At 41.5% G+C, this 14120-nt stretch overlaps 1 long non-coding RNA gene across 1 annotated transcript in view; it reads right to left on the reverse strand.

The window, feature by feature from the left end:
- The window catches only part of LOC147197439 (uncharacterized), a 68081-nt gene that overhangs the window by 41261 nt on the left and 12700 nt on the right, over nt 1–14120 (reverse strand). The window contains exon 2 of the long non-coding RNA XR_015102476.1: nt 10877–11065. This is a non-coding gene — a long non-coding RNA (uncharacterized LOC147197439). The remainder of the gene's footprint in view (nt 1–10876; nt 11066–14120) is intronic.

Raw genomic sequence — 14120 nt, forward strand, 5'->3', positions numbered from 1 at the left:
AAATGAATGAGCGTGTTTCAATTTTTGTTTGAATCTTATTTAAATGTGAGGGTTTTTTTGTTTGTTTGTTTTTTAATCCAGTAGTAGTCCAGTATTTATAATGTCACTTTAATCCTTTTTTTTTTTTTTTTAAAGAAATCTGTAGAAAATTGTTTGCTTTCTTTCTGCAATGGCCAACTGTCCCAATACCGTTGCCCATTTGTCATATTGGGAAACTCCCTCCACACCAATTATTCTCAGTGTGCACATTCTGTCGCGGACCACTTAAACTGTGAGCACGCGCGAAACAAGCACTCCAGCATAACTGTCACATGTGAATATGACACTGAATAGCTTCTATAGTGTCAAGTGACGACCACGGCACTGACAGGAAGGAAGGGTGGATCCACAATTCCTGTGCCCAGACCATGACTGGGACTTTTCATGCTCACATTCTTCTTTGTTGCCAGTTCGCTGTCTTGCGTGTGGAAAGTCAACATGCTCTAGAAATTACTTGTAAAAGAGTAAAGTGCGAAAGCAATAAAATTAGAAAATATACAGTATATCTTCTTTTAAAAAGTTAAATATTTTTTTGGAAATATTTGCAATCATATTTTGAAGTCTATTTTTAAGAATAGTTTAAATAATATTGTTAACATTTTAAATTTGTAATCATATGTTTGAGTTTATTTTAAATCTATTTTTTAAATTAGTTTAAATAATTGTGTTACAAATAATGAATAAAAATATATTTACTAATTTATTAACGCATTTAAAACATGGAAAGCAACTTCAAACCAAGTCATTGATACACTTATGTTTAATAAAAATTCAATGTTTTTTCAGTTATTTTCAATTATTTTAATGATATTCACAAGTTAAGAATATAATTTCTGTTATTATAAAGATTAGCAAACATAAATGTGCTAAAATACAAAAATATTGTATTCCACTTCGAAGTAATTTGAAATTGTTGTTATTGTTTTAAGCCATAATTGTGTAGGATATTCCCAGTAGTATTTCTCTTAATCATTTTAATAATACACAATGTAAACATTGAATATAATTTCAAATTATAATTTAAATGTAATTTAATTAAATAATTTAATTTCAACACAATTCACATTTTTCCCCAAACGAAAATAACCAACGGATTCTTCCGATCCTTAATTATGAAACTAATATTAGCAGTTTTATATTTATTTTAATATTAACGCAGCTTCACACCTCAAGTATTGGTGAAACCGCGGCTGCTTTCTTTCTCAAAGATGATTTCATCTTCCCCTCCATTGAACAAACACTCAATCATGGTATTTTGTTCACATTCATAAATTGGCTTTAGAGCCGCGTTGGCCACCGTTTTGTCTGGTTTGCCCCCCTTTTAGCTGCTCGACATAAATCAGCGTATTCGCCTCTTGAGTTTGTGCTCCGTATTCATTTGACAGAAGGACAAATGTTGACTAAATCAGATTTCCAAGCCGCCAAATGCCTCCCTTGAGATTTGTTTTCCTTTTGCAAGCGTGATTAGACTCCGGTTGATTGATATTGAATGTGTGAAATGTCAGCTGGAATGACTTGTGCGCCAATTAGAGCTGGGGCGGGGGTGGGGATCAATATCAAGACTGAGCATATCAATGAGGCTGGAAGGGAGAAAATCAAGGTCAGAGGATTTGAGTTGATTGAATGTCATGAGGCACCTAAAAAAAAGTGTGTGTTATTATTATTATTATTATTATATTTTTCTGTGTGTGTACACTGCATCCGAGGCATCCTATCAGTTTCACATCCACACAAAAGTATTTTTTTTTTAATTACATTAAAAAGTAGGTCACTTTTAACCTACAGTAGCACATGACCTGCATCACAGGAAGTTGTGAGCAGTCTGTAATTGCAGCCAGATCAGAGCCATTGAGATATATCTTTTTTTTTTTAATTAATTTATATTTGAATGGCATCCTGGCCATATGGACCTTGAGGGGCTTAGTAAACCCCTCGGCCGGTCAACTCCCGACTCCCCCCACTTCCTAAATAAAAGGGCCTGCTGTTCAACGGGTCTCTTTTCTCAAAATTCCTGTCAGGAGTGACTTAACTTCCGTTTTACGTCCTGCATGGACCTTTTCATTCAAATAATGATTTTTTTACTCCATTTGATTAACTCTCTGTTACCCTCTCTTTTTTCTTTTTTGAATATGTGCGTTGTTTTGAGGAAGTCTACACTTTGGACCATATGGTGGTGGTGCCTGCTGAGCAAAGATAAATCCCCACAGGACACGCGCACCCACACACACGCCACATAACGAACCCACCTACGTTATCACAATGGCACCTTCGCGTCTGCGGTTGTGTAACAGCAATAGGCAACCTCAGTGTTTTCATGTCAGCCAGTCTTCTTCCTCCTCCTCCTCAGTTGATGTGATGTCTGCCTACCAGCCTGTGCTTGTCAACGTGTACTGTGTACCTATCCATACACACATATGGGCTCTTAAAGAACTTGTCTGAGTCATTGCGCTTTTCCTCAAAAAACAGCGAAGAAGTTCACTCGTGTCCTCCGCATTGTTTCAAGGAGAAGTCAGGTCAAAAATGGTCTTGACACTATCGCGTTGGTGGAATATACACATGAAGCAGCAGTTTCATTATGTGTGTGTGAGTGGTTCTTTTTGTAGTTTATTTTAAAAATGCTAACCTGAAGCATTTTTGGGATTGGGCCACATAAAAAGCAAAACATCTGCCAATAAAATCCAATACAAGTGTACGAAAAAAAAATCAGGGATTTCAGAACAGCACATCCAGTACACAAAACGAGAACCAGTCGAGTGCAAAAAAAAAAAAAAAAGGCAACAGAGAAGGCACATTGAGTTTCAAAATCGCTGACGCAGGCCAACTAATTGCTTCACTTTGCACGTCTGACCTGCAAAGACTTGCATCACCTTGAAACTTAAAAAAAAAAAAGGGGAAGGCCATTGGAATCAAAGAGTGTCACACTTCCTCTTTCTCCTTCTCTGTGCTAACAATGTAAGACTGCCATTTTGTAAGAAATATGGTGGTGGTGTGTGGGGCTGGACGGTGAGGGGCAGATTGTAAACCCCTCAGGCACCAACCTCCTCCCCTCCCGCCTCTTGTGCCCAAGTGCCTATGCTGCACTGACAAGGACGAGGGCACAGCTGGCCGAGAAAGAAAAGAAAGGTTTGCTGAATGCTGCTTTGAAATGCTAGTGCAGCAGTTGAGGTAACAAAAATGTGGACAAGAACAAAAAGGAAAAAGGCATTTTCAAAAGACAGCTCAACTTCAGACGTGGACTGCTCGACCCGTCGCCATGACGACGCCACACTTGAAACCACCATTTAATTGGCGCGAACCGCACTTCTATCCCGTCCCACTGTGAATATTACAATTACATAACCTGCATCATTATGCAAACAAGTTCGGTAAATATGCTCTTGGGCTTTATGAGGGAATCTCCTTACTGGAATATCCGAATCAAAATGTAGAATGAAGTGCATCTACATTGGAGATTTTCTATGTAAGAAATAACAAAGTTATAACAACATTAAAATTAAATATTTATATCATTTTAAAATTGATACTGAACAAAAAAAAAGTGCATCATTCTTGTTTTTGCTCCATTTTTCCTGAAATGAAGTTGAGTTTGAAGATTTTTTCGATGTAGAAAAAGTATTTTATTTTCTATTGTGGACAGCCGAAGGCACACCTGGGTAATCATCAAGCGGTGAAATCTGCACCTTGATATGCCACAACCGTAAAGTAGATGGAAAGGAGGTGCCGGAGCCGGAATTGAATCCTGCACCTCTTCACCGTGAGACTGACGCGCTAACCAGTCGACAACCGGGCCACCCTAAATGGATGGATGGATGGACGAATAGAGATAGATAGATAGATAAGCAGATCAGGAAAAGGATGGATAAATATATTTAACTACATGTTTATTTTTGTGGCTGTAATTTGCATTGGTTTGCGGCATTACAGCACACTCACATTTGGTCTTCCAAGTAAGCCACATGAAAGGAATAATTTTGTGATTTTACATATTGCTGGCGTCGATCCAAAAACGATGTCATAATTTTGTAAATGTCACATTTTCACAAATATTAAGTATTGGTCAATCCACACGGGTGTTGTTATTTTTACTAATTATTGACCAATCTAAATTGTTGAAAATGGGCTGCTTTCTATAACAGTGCAATGTTAACGGCTGAACAAAAATGCAATTTTTGGGATCTCCTGAAAAGATTTTGAGAAGATTTCGGAGCTACGAAGATTCCACCCAACGCCAAAATCGTCTAATATCCTCTCTGACAGGGCCAATCAAAACAGAGCATTAGTATGTTTGTAGAGGCACCATTTGTGCTTTTGAAAGTGGATGTCAATCTTCCCTGCAGGTTCTCAGGCTAATTCTAGCAAAATGAAAATGCACTCGGTGTGATGCGATTAAACGGTGGCTGTCAAATGGCAGTTTACTGCCTTGTCAAGGTGCACGGCTCCTTCAATGTGTCTGTTACGCTTTACCTATTTCTGGAAACAAGTGTAGGCGGCTGTGAGTGTTCTATCCAGGAGGACATGATGGGAGATGTTCTCGTGAGGATGCGTTTTCTGGCCATAACATTAGGAACACCTGCACAAATTTCTGTCTTGACACTAGAAAACACTACTTGATTTTGAGTCATGAGGTCTGGAGGTATTCATTTCGGAATAAAGTTTTGATTGACTACTTCAGGTGGCTGCACAAGAGAGGCGACGTATTAGAAGTACGCAACGCAAACACCGATGATTATTTATCATTTTTGAGATTGATGTTTAGCTGTGAATTATGACAACGTCTGTGCCATCAGAGAGTGTTTTCTCTAAAACGGGACAAATATTCTCTGAGAGGAGAAACCGCCTCACGCCTGAAAAAGTGCACGTCTTTGTCAAAGCGAATTTGCCTGATTGGAGGCCTGAGTGGCAGAAGAAAAGTGGACCTGATGTCTCATGATTGCTTTCAGAGTTCATTCGTTTGTTTCGTATGTTATTCGCTGATGTTGAGAGCGACCGTTAAGCTTTTGGAGCCGTTTACCAGTTCTAAGGTCGTTTTATTTAGTCTAATCGCGTTTGTCATCACAGGTGCACTGTACATATGTGCTGGTCAATGTGTGCAAAGTGTTTTGCATATTTATATTTTCCCATCACGTTAAACACAAAGTATGACATGATAAAAAAAATAATAATGCGTAAAAATATCAGAGCCAGTATTTTGAACAGCTCTTTTTGGTGAACGGCTCCTTTTAAAGAGACTTAAGTCCCATCACTACAGGGCTGGACATGCTATTGTTAGCTTAACTTTGCTGCTAGCTGACCTTTTTCTTGTCCTGTTAAATGAAATAAACTTGTTAGCTTGGATCATTCTCTCTTGAGGTATTCAGTGTGTGTGTGTGTGTGTGTGTGTGTTTTCCTGCCTGTCCACTATCAAGTGTTTTTCCAACATTAGCTTGTGAAGAGAACATATATGTATATCCAATAGATACCCCCCGCCAAAAAAAAAGTAATAATGCAATAGGTACATTTAAAGGCTATATTAGCGTGTGGCTCACACAAGAGTGGCTCAATCGGACAAGGCAAGCAACCGAGTGGCAACATGGTGCGACGGTAGCGAGTTATTACCAAAAACCCTTACAGAAGGTGTTTTGATGAAAATCAGCTCCACTCGGCTGTGCATTCCTGTGAAGTGAATTCCCTCCCCCAGCCTCCAGGGAGCATGCAAATACAAACCAACACACATCAACAGACACAGACTTTTGTATCTGCGCCGGCTGATGATAAGATGAGGTTTGGGTTACACAGCTCGTGGGAAGATAGCATTGTAGCGCTGTAATTGATGACAGGAGTCAGTTGGGACGTTAGGGCTTTATATCGGCATGCCTCTTTTTCTATTTTCTTCTTTTTTTTTTAACAGTTGACCTGATTGGTCAACCGATTGCATTCCCTGTGATGCTTGTCCTCATTATGGTGGCGGGTGAGCTTGCGTCTATCCCAGCTGACCTTGAGTAGCATAAGCAAAAACAAACATTCACCCTCACCATCACACCTCTGGACAAGTGTTGAGTGTTCAAGAAACGCAATGTGGATACTTTTGTAATGTGGGAAGTCAGAGCAGCCGGAGAACACCAAAATCAACCTACACGGGAAGTCAAGATTTGAACCCTGAACCTGCACTAACTCACCAAGCTGTCTGGGTTCTTTCCCATTGAAAGAACACAAATGGGAGGGGAGAGGAGCCAGATAGCGTAGCTGGTTACGCATACACGGTGGCACCACTGTGTTGGGCTCAAGACGGGTCCTATCGTAGCCCCGTAAACACACTGACAGGTTTTCCAGCAAAACCTTCAAGTGTTGTCTTGTCTTTCATCATGACAGCTGCGCCCGTGCGACTTTCACATTTTGACAGTTTGTCAAGCGCGAAAAGCGATTTCGCCCGGCATGAATGCACAAAGGCAACCGGAGAGTACTTTCCTATGGAGGGTCAGTCCCTGGTTTTAGTTCAAAAGGCATAACTAATGTGTCACATCATGTTGGCATGGTCACAGGACCAACCGTTTGTTTTTTTGGTTTTTTCGTCTGCCGTTACTTTAAAATGACTGAGCAGCTTGTGTTCCAGTCCATCACCATGCAAGCTTTACTCCAGCATCAGCAGGCCAAGTGAACCCCGTGCTTTTGTTGCGCACGTCTTATCATTTTTATTCATTTATTTTCTCATGGCCAAGTGTTGCATTCGCCCGTGTGGGCTCGCAGCTCGTCCGTCTGGGTGAGGCTTTCTTCAAATGTGCGAGCTGCAGATAGAGAGAGCCGGCGCAAAAGATGAAAAGATGGCACGCTGGAGCTGAGAGAGGACGGATGAGTCAGCGTGTAGGAGCGAGAGAAAATACATCACCATTGTTTTCTCAACTCGCACTGCAAAACACTTGAGCCATGTATCTGGACGGCTACACATTCTCAGTCCGTCTGCTTGTCTAGTTGCTTCTGCCAAGGAAGCAATGTTTTATCCTTCCGCTCATTCATTCTGTTCATCCATGCATTTATCCATCCATCCACTTATGTCTCTCAGTCCATCCCTTCATCTAACAGGCAATCTCTGTCTGGCCTGCCACGTATCTTTCTCTCTGTCAATTCATCTATTGGGTTTACCGCCGTCATTTTCCATCTATTGAATGGTTGATCATAAATAAGCATTTTGGGGAGAATTTGGAAGGCTTCCATTTTTATTTTTTTCGCAGCACGATTCAATGGGCGTCACATGTTAAATCTGGGGGCCGGGCTAGTCTCATTCCCCCGCGAATATTGGGGATCAACTGGAAAATAAACAAGATTGGATAGCTTGGTTCATCTTTTGATCAGATCGATAATCAGTTATGTTTTTGGGGTTTTTTTCAGCTCCAAAATTCTGATTGTCTGAAGCAGGGGTGCCCAAACCAGTCGCGATCACCCGAAGCCCGTCGACTGGTCCCAAGTAGATCGCGAGGAGATAGGAGGAAATGGGGGGGGGGGGGGGGCGCGTGTGTCTGTGTATTAATATTATATATGTTTGTGTTAGTGTATACTGCATGCTAAACAAACTATCAGTTTCACCCCCCACACCCTGCCCCCCAAAAAATTAATACTAATAAAGAAGGTCACCTTTAACTTACGATGGAGCATGACCTTCATCCCCGGATGTTGTTTGCCAGTCAGCAGTCTGCAATTGCAGCTTGCGATATATCGATTATTATTATTCTCCTTCAAAGTTTGTTTCATCTGCAATTCACTGATGGCGCTGACAAAAAAAAAAAGGGAATCTGGAGTGCCTTAGCATTTTAAAACGGTACACATACGTACAATTGTTTCTGCACGTGACACATTGCTTAAAGTGCGTCCCATGCCTCCGCGTCAGATCTCTACTGAAATAGGCAATGATTTACTTTTCACAAACTCTTGCATCTACTTTATTTTTCTGTTTCGTTCATGTGAGTTGTCGCTGTCTAAAGTATTCATCCAGCCATGCAAATAAATTACATTACAGCAATACTATACAGAGGAAAATTGAAAGGTTCTTGTGAAGATCAGTTATTCCTGCATAATTGAATGCGACGCAGAGACACGTCGCACTTTTGACCACGGTCTTGCCAAGCCACCATCGCCAGACTTCCTCTTTAACGGCAGGCAGAAGATATGAGCTCACCTATTTCACCGATGAGCTCATACTGCAGTGCCTTTTGTTCGCTCATGGCCAACACACCCCCTCGTGTCTGCCCACCATGCACATTAAAATATTAAACGTCTTCAGAAACATCCGTGTACATCACCGTTAGGTGCACCGGTACATAAATGTGGTTCGTGAAATAATCCGTATGCCGAATTTTTCCATCTTCCCTCTAGCGACAGAGTTCAAAATGTCAACTTTCGTCACGCCACAGAGAAAAGCGTACATTTTGCCTGTGATGCCATTCTGATGATGTCATCGTTACCTTGGGGGGGGCAAGGTCTGCGAACCGATTTATTGTGAATGTTTTTGTGACTTTCTGGCGTGCGTCCACACATTTTCAGTAACTACCACTTGCGCTGTGTCGCATCCATCGTGTGTCATGCATGGCAACATTGTTGTCTGAAAAGACACACCATGCTTAGTTTGCAGGAATGAAAGACAAGAAAATATACGGATCAAAGACAAAAAAAAAGGGGGGGTGGAGCGGGAGTTTGTCGTGTCATCTCAAGGCGAAACTGTCATTCAACGGCAGTGCGGGCCGCTCAGGCGGGGAAAACTGCATGCGCAAGCTGAGCGGTGTGGTGTGGGAGGAAAGAGTGAGAGGCAAGAGAGGCGGGAGCTATTCAGAGCATACGATGCCACCCTGACAAGACAGCGAGACGCATGACATGCTTGCGTTTACGCATCACTTTTGAACACAACTCAGCCTGGGGAGCACTGACTTGTTTGCGCTCTGAAAAGTACTCATTTAAATAGAACACAACATGATTCCTTGATTAAACCTTATTGCGAGCCGAAATATCAGAATCTATAGCTTGCACCTATTTCTTTTGCCCAAAACATTCTAAGGCACGCCGCACACCCAGTGACACGGACATTTACGACTGAACAGACACACGGCAACTCTAGTTTTCATGAGTGGCCAATCACGCGTCGAAAAGCAAAGCACAGAATGGCTGTCGCCACAATGCACCAGTGCAGTCAACGAATGGGGCAGTCACTGCCAACAATCTCTCAATTAGTCAATCTACACCAGGGTTGCCCAAATCCAGTCCTCAAGAGCCTCTACCCAGCCTGTTTTAGATGTCTCCGTCTTCCGACACACCCGATTCAAAAGATCAGCTCATTCGCAAGCTTTGCAGAAGCCTGATAACGATCCGGACGATCGCATGGCATCAACATGCCAACTCCAAAGGAAGGCCAGGTCGGATATTCCTTCAGCAAAAAATAAAGAAATAAAAAATGGACCTCTACAAAGATGATATTGCTGCTCCGTTTTTGATCGACAGATGAAGTCAATAACCGTGAACGTCAAATAGAGTCACAACCTTGGCCGCAAATGAAAAATGGCAGAATTGAAAAGAGCAACATCAAGTATAACTGCTGGAGATGTGTGTGTGAGTGTGTGTGTGCGTGCGTGTGTGTGTGTGTCCACAGACATGTGTGAGTGTGCATCTGTCCGTCCATGTTTATCTCTAATACAATGATTATTCCAGTCGCACAGTTATGGAGTAAAGGAGTCCTCTAAGAGTTCATTCCTTGATGCTGCCATCAGCTGCTTCCAAATGCGTGTGTGAGAAAACCCATCTGATGCGTCTCTGGTTTACACCCAGAGGGGCTAAATTGCTGTTTGTCCACCTCCCTTCCAACACACACACGCAAACACAGTCTCTACAGAATGAAGCAACATTACTGCCGCTTGTCTTTCCAAGACATTTTGATATATAGTATAAATACATTTCACAGATGTTATCTTTGCACCGAACGAGCATCCGCTCATGCTAATTTGCTAATGAGATCCAGGAAAATATATTGACAAAATGTTGTAGACTCTGGTGACTAAAATGATTCATGAAATAAAATATTCACAAAGGCACCTTATGGTGATATTGCCACGCAGCTCATTAGGTTGCTCGCGTGTCCCTAATAAAGTGGCCTGCAAGTGTATACCGTCTTTGTGCTGTTCTGTAAATCAGACTTTCCACCTCCAGGTGAGTCATGCACAGTTTGTGTGTGTGTGTGTGTGTGAGAAAGGTGAGTCCAGAAACCAAAGAGGAAGCGATGACATGTTCCTGTCAATTTGTGTACGTGTTCAACTCAGTAAATTTTTCTCAGTGAGACACGTCTTACGTATAACTTGCTTGTCGACTTCCAGTTTCGCTGTCATAAAGCTTTTAAGTAATATTGTCACTCTCTTAACTGGCATACGTGTGCAAAGTTCAGTCTTTTGGGGAATTTGACAAGCAACATAACAAGAATGTTTGGGATATTAAATTTAAAAAATATACATGAATAATGTATTTGAAATGAGGTTAGCTGGAAAAGTTTCAGCCATTTTTTTCAACTGATTTAACTCTCTTTAATTGGTCAATTTCACTTGCAAAATAGCATGTAGGTTAGGGGAATGTAAATGGGTGAAATAAACAGGAAAAATAAGGCTGGCAGAAGAGTTTAAAAACTGTTTTAAGCTTTAAAATGGGGCAATTTGACTTGCAGTATCATAGGGATAGTTAGGGGAAGGTTTGCAAATAATCGAGAGGAAATAAAAATTCTAACATAGGTAAAATGAGGCCAAGAAAAGCATTTGTATCCCCATGTTATTGAAATGTTCTACATATTTTTTAAAACAGGCCAACTTGTCATAATAGTTAAAAAAAAAAAACATACCTTGTACTTGTTGTAATGTGTCCCTCTGGTGGCATGCTGATGAAGCTCGACAATCCTCACACAATTCTGTTTCAATCCATCTGAGGCATTTCGACACTCATCTCACTTCCAGGTGTGATTTGGCTCATTCCTCCATTCGCGCTCACCAGTGCTGCAAGGCGCCACATACGATGACCTCATCTTCCTGCCCTGGCAAGTTGGCACAGAGAACACACAGGGGGGCGGTGGGGAGTCAATCACAGGTCATCTAATCGGTGCTAGCAAGATGCCCCGTAACCATGGCGACGAGCCCGAGTGCCAACAGTGTGTGTGTGATGTACGCCCCCACTCCCAGCCTCCCCCGTGTTGGTTCCACATTCACTTTTGTGTACATCAAGAGGCTCAGTGAGTTCATCAGTGCCCCACACCGCCGACACATTTACAGTCATTAGCTGTTGTTGAGCAACATATGGCTCATGCATACGTGATGTGTCGCGGGGGAGACGACTGGGGGGGGGGGGGGGGGGGTCGTCGACGACTCTCAGCTGACGGGAGGCCGGCAGAGACGTGGAGAAGAGGGGAGGCGAGGGCTCCCAACGAGTAACAATGAGTCGAACGGAGGCTTAGAAAAGGTCAGCTTTACAGTGGGGCTTTCACGAATGCCTCAAGATGAAGAAAGCAAAGTCGTCCAAAAGTGTTCGCTAAAAACAAAAGACCTATTAGCGTCATTTACGTTTTTAATGTGTAATGTCTTGATGCCACCTACTGGCGAGTAAATCAAAAATGAATGTGTGTGTCGAAGTCAGAGCTTGGCCCGGTAGTGAATGAATCAGCACGGCAGATCTACCAACAGTATGAACTTCGACAACGCCACCTTGGGAGTTTCACCCAAGGAATTAAAGTGCGACGTACACTAAAGTTAAACGCTACACAAGTTCGGTTGTAAGAAAAGGGGAGCAGAGACGTGCTTCTCAAGATACATTTATTTTTAATTAAACCTCTACCAATGATTCAGATTATGCAGGTTAAAACAGACCGATCATAATTTGGGCGGGGTGGGGGTCCAACACTTGTTGTAATATTTCACTCATTAAACACCAGTTGAGTTAAATGCACGCTGCAAACCACACAAAATTGCATGCAGTGAATGAGGGGGACACAGTGAAAGGATGGAAGACAAAATAAATGAGAATTCTAAAACAAGAAAAAGGTGCAAAGGGAGCAGAGACTATTTGCTTTAAAATAAAACAGTTGGCCTCCACAATAAACCCATACATGAAATATACATGATTAAAATGCATGATCTGTTTCACCTCAACTTTCAAGGGCTATGGGAGAGCATAGCTGCAGGAGATACAAAATGGCAGCCAGGGTACGTGCAGGTCGCAGGTGAGGTGGTTTAGTCCTACTTCCTGAGTTGTGAGGCAGGTGCTTTCCTCAGACAAGCCAGTGCATAGTGACAGAGAGAAAGGTGGCCAGTGGCCACCAAGCTTAATATGAGGGAGGAGAAGGTAATCATAATTAGTTGCACCTGGGTGAAAGGGGCGGAGTCACAAACACCTGAGTGGAGACACGCCTCCCTGTGACAACCGGTTAGGGAAACTGTGTCTTGAGCACCTTAGCATCACTTTTCTTTCTTTTTTGTTTGCGTGAGCCAAAACAACAAGACCAAAATATTTATGGAATAGTAACTCCAAAAGTGTTTAAAAACGAAATTCAACTGTATTTATAGAGCACTTTAAAACAACCACAGCTATAGGTAAAGTGCTGTACACAGAGTAAAAATAATTCATACAACAACAAACAATAAAACAATATATTAATAACAGAGACAGTAGAAAGGAGAAAAACAGAAAATTCATGGAGAGAGGACCTTGGAAAGAATTATCACATGTTAAATCGCAATTGCGATGTTAAGGGAAAAAAAGAATCAACATTTTTTAAAAATTCATAATCGTTCAGTCTTGCTCCCAGCTGTATGTATTGTGGTAATAAACAGAGTCCCATAATATGCTAATGAGAATTACAAATACGCAATATTAAAAGGCCTTCTCAACTTTCACAGAAAACTACAGTACATACGAGTCGTCGTGTCCGACAAGGCTCGGCGCGCACAACTCTCGAGGTTAAACCCGAACGGAGCTAAGCAGCTTAGAGACAAAAGCATGAAGGCTAGTGCGGTAATTCCCACCAAAAATTGATTCTTGTGTACATACAGCAATACTTGTGAGAACTAGTCTGGCATCTGATAAAGCTCAAGTGGAGCATAAAGTGAAACGTCTCAACTGTTTTTAGTGTTCTTTTAAAATGAATTCTGATGGGCTGGACTTATCTTTCCGTGTGAAGTTGCAAAATTGGAACACCTGCAGCAGTGAGCTGGGGTGACTCGAGCTCATCATCATCTCTCCGTTATGTTGAGCATGTGAGCAATTTGCTACTTCTTCAATCTTTCCATTTGGGCCATTTAAGATCCTTATATTTCAAATGTGCTGCTCTAAAATACTGATATTAATTCCAAGGATTCTGCACATTCATTCTGATTTCTGGCAGCGTCTTTTCACCTTTGAAAGAATTCAAGTTACTGTGATCCTACATTGTACCAGGACCCAAAACTTGGCCACTGCCTGTTTGAAGCTGTTTATTGCTATCCCAGTTGAGTTAAATTTAAAGCGAATTAGACGTGTATTTAACCACATTACTTTGTTTTATCAAAGTATGTTGGCATAATGCTGACACAATATGCTAAATTAACATTACTGTAGGTTACTGAAGTCATCGGTTGTGGCAGGGTTCGTCCTGCATGTACAGTGTGTGTGTGTATGTACAGTATATATATATATATATATATATATATATATATATATATATATATATATATAGAGAGAGAGAGAGAGAGAGAGAGAGAGAGTGGGGGGGGGGGGGGGGAGAGAGAGAGAGGTGTGTGCGTGCGTGCGTGTGTGTGTATACATTGCTACTGTATTTAAAAATACTGTACTGAAGTGCATGTTGCAACTCCACCAATGGTCACACGGTGGCGGACTACAGCCACCAATCTGAGCACCAGCGTTCGTTATTGTACACTTAACAGCAGATTAAGTTAAAACAAACAATGAAAACAGAGGTACATCTCCGCCAGTGAGAAGCATTCGGTTGTGTAATTAATTTAATTCATTAGGAGTTAATTTAATTGTTAACATTTTCTTCTATTATTCCAGCCAATAGATATGTTTAATAAATAAGAATAATATATAAACCAATAGAATCG

This window comes from Hippocampus guttulatus, chromosome 12, assembly GCF_054856545.1.
Source record: "Hippocampus guttulatus isolate MCC_2025c chromosome 12, RoL_Hgut_1.0, whole genome shotgun sequence".
NCBI lineage: Eukaryota > Metazoa > Chordata > Actinopteri > Syngnathiformes > Syngnathidae > Hippocampus > Hippocampus guttulatus.